We start from the raw sequence: 3,834 nt of genomic DNA, 5'->3' as shown, positions 1-3,834 counted from the left end.
AGACAATATTTCACTGTTCAAAGGCGTTTATTGAAATACAACTCCTTCTTTTATAGTGAAGGAGAAGGGGGCAGTACAAAGGTGCTGTCAATCATACTTTTGGCGCGAAGGCTCATAAGGAAGTGGGCAGTGGGCTAGGGGCTGGATGACCTTCAAGCTATGCTGAACGTGCTGTTTCAATGGAAACTTCTAGTGTCCTTCTAGCTGCATTCCTAATTGCTTGACTATCAGGAAATGGTGCAATATGTGCTTGCCTAAGTGATCTTGAACAGACAATATAGCATATACTTATTGATAACAGCCTAAATTACTCCGGAATGTGGTCTTAAGGAATGGGGCCTAGTTTCTGATAACTGTACCAGGCAGTTTTTACTCTCCTCCGGGCATAGAGCTTAATTATGTCCTGCAGCTGCACATTCTTTTCTCTTAGCTCAAAAATTTACAGCAAGACTGCATATTGCTTTTAGGTGAAAAGCTGGGCTATGGCAGAGAGAACAGCAAAATGTCCTCAAACAAGTCAGTTCCCAACAACAAAAAAGTGAGTCCTGAGTGCAGAGCCAGGAGTGAGCCCTGTGTGTCACATATAAATAAATAACATATAGGGTATATAATATGCAAACATATTATCAAGTTATATTTTTCTAATTATATATCTATTTAATAATCACAGAATTATGTATATATGAGCAAGTCATATAACAACCAGATTTAAAATAAATAAAATAACTATATTATATATTATAATTAATATATAAAATAAGCACACAAATAATATATTTATATAAAATAAAAGTATAAAACTATTATAAAACAAAATATTTTAATATATAATAAATAAAATATTTATATATAAAGCACTTATACAATTTAACCTGATTTAAGATACATCAAAAATAAACCAGAGGCAGCACTAGAGAGTTAGCTCAAAGGAATAAGTGCATGCTTTGCATGAGGAAGACCTGGACTTCATCTCTGGCACCTCATGGTCCCCTGAGCACTGCTGGGAGTGACCTCAGAGCGCAGAGCCAGGACCAGCTTCCATGCACAACCAGGTATAACTCAATGTCCTCCCCACCAAAAAAATTGTGTGGAGAAGTAGGGGAAATAACTCAAAATATTTGGTGCATATCTTATGCACAAGGACCCCAGTTTACTCCCCATACCTCAGGACCCTCTACCCACAGCATCACCAGGTGTAGCCCTTGCAGCCTCAGCACCAATGACCCCGGCAGTTCTACATCATGAGGTCTGGGCAATGAATTGTCACAACTGGTTGACTGAGACTGCCAGGAGTAGCCTCAGCCCCCTCTCCCCATACTGCTGAGGGTCCTCCAAAGTAGTATATTTCCTAGAAAGAGATGAAATCAGTTTAACAGGTACTGGAGCCATGGTATAACAGATAATGTACTTGCCTTGCACAAGGCCAACTGGGGTTCAATTCTGGGCATTCCATATGGCCCACACACACCACTAGTAGTAATTCCTGAGTGCAGCAGAGCCAGGAAGGAGTAGGCCCTGAACACCACAGGGTGTGGCCACCCCCACCCCCCAAAAAGTCAGTGCCAGAATGGTTGTGTGAAGTGGTAAGATGTGTTCTTTCCCACTCCACTGGCCCTCCTGGGTCAGTCCTTGGCCTATTATTAGACCCACACCCTGCCTCTCTGACCCTCCTGTCCAACAAGGCTGATGCTGGCATACAGATTCCTGGCTCCTGCCACAGTTGCTTCCTGCTGAGTTCAGCTGAGAGGTCTTGGCGAAAGACTGGAAGGAAGTGAGAGCCAGATTATTTCTTCCCCTTCTCCCTCACCTTTGGCATCTCCAGCCAAAGCTGTGTGCCCCCCTGTGGCTTCTGCAGCCCTGAAACAGTTGCTACAAAGTTCCACTTTCTAAATCATCTAGGCTCCTGGCACCCTCTTCTGACTCTTGCCTGGAATGAGTGCAGATGCCTGTGGTGACAAATCTTAAGATTCCTTAGAAAGACTTCTCAGCTCTATCTTCACCTTTACACTTCATTCTCTGAAAGATTCACCTCTGGTTGAAATACTTCAAAGGGAGTCTAACTCTAAAATATTTCCTGGCTGAAGCCAACTGGGTTTTTGGCAGCTCAACTGTAGGATGATACCCAGCTATTAGACCAAGACAAAGGTGTTCCCCCAACTTCCTCCCTTCTTAAACATCTTCCTTTGATATGTAAAAGCCCACTGGATAGGTAGTTTTGTCTCACTCTGGACCTTCCCCCTCCCAGTGTATGAGTATTAGATGGGTATTAGTATAATAAAGAAAAGTCGGTTTTGGCTTGATACTCAGAGATACCACCAGGCACAGACTGGCTCCATGGCTCTCTTTCTTTTTGGACTTTTTTTTCTTTTTCTTTTGACTTGATAAGGTCAGGAATTCCACTCGCACTCCTCTAATGACTCCAAGAGGCAGAGACCATGCAAAAGCAAGAGGTTTTATTATACAGTGAGGATGAGAGCCTCGAACCAGATTTAACAAGCCTTTAGATAGCTTATAGTAGGATGGTCCATTTCAGGGAGTACATGACACTTGACATTTGCTCAGTTACATTTTTGCAAGTTTTAGATAACCACAAGTCATAAGGTTTACAACAGTTAAAATGTGAAGGGCAAGTTCTTGGGATTTAGGAAGGGGTAGGGTCCTCGTGAAGCTCAACAGTTAAAACATCTTTTGGTCAAGGGTGAGTCCTCTGGAAGCTGCAGAGAAAAATTATTTTATTTCTTTTACCTTTCAGTCTTACTCAACATTACCCTGCTTCTTCAGACCCATCCACCTAACAGCTTAGAAACACAGCATGTAGGGGGATCTCACAACTCATAAATTTTTATTTTACACTCAACAAAAATGAAGTGTTGCCTCCAAAACCAAAGACCTTCTGAGGGCTCCAGCACAAGTTTTTCTTGCAGAGGACCCAGGTTCCATCCCTGCCACTGAGTGATGCTCTGAACACCACCAGGAGTAACCTCTAAACATGGAGCAGGGAGTAGCCCCTGACCACCAATAGATGTCGTACCTGCATCCTAAGAGACCCTAATTCCAAAATTGCTAAATTTAAAGTTCACTGCATTTAGCATGAGTCAAGTAGTTTTATACAAAGGAGTGAAAAGACAGAATTGATTGAAGAAGTGAAGAGACTAATCAGCTATGAGGAAAAAGGGAACCTTGCCTTTCACTAAAACCTAGATGGAGGTTGGACCAATAACACAGCAGTAGGGGGTTTGCCCTGCACATGACCACCCAGGATAGGTCCAGGTTTGATCCCTGGCATCCGATATGGTCCCTTGAGTCTGCCAGGAGCAATTTCAGGGCTCAGAGCGAGGAGTAACCCCTGGGTGCCGCCAGGTACCCCCCTATCAAAATAACCTAGATGGAACTAGAGGGAATTGTGTTACGCAAAATAGGTTAGAGAAGGACTGAAAAGATAGTACAGCATGTAGGGCCCTTTCTTTGTTTGTAGCTGACCTGAGTTCAAACCTCAATCTTTGATGCTGGGTTTAACTCCAGCATCCCATTGGTTCAATACTCTTTTTTTAAATAATTATCTTTATTTAAATACCGTGATTACAAATATGATTATAGTTGTATGATTACAGTCATGTAAAGAACACCCCCCTTCACCAGTGCAACATTCCCACCACCAATTTCCCAGATCTCCCTCCTCCCCACCCCCCCCACACCTGTACTTGAGACAGGCTTTCTACTTCCCTCATTCATTCACATTGTTATGATAGTTTTCAGTATAGTCATCTCTCCAACTGCACTCATCACTCTATGTGATGAGCTTCATGTCATGAGCTGCACCTACCAGCCCTCATC

This window comes from Suncus etruscus, chromosome 1 (genome assembly GCF_024139225.1).
Source record: "Suncus etruscus isolate mSunEtr1 chromosome 1, mSunEtr1.pri.cur, whole genome shotgun sequence".
NCBI classification, from domain to species: Eukaryota; Metazoa; Chordata; class Mammalia; order Eulipotyphla; family Soricidae; genus Suncus; species Suncus etruscus.
This window is presented reverse-complemented; position numbering follows the sequence as displayed.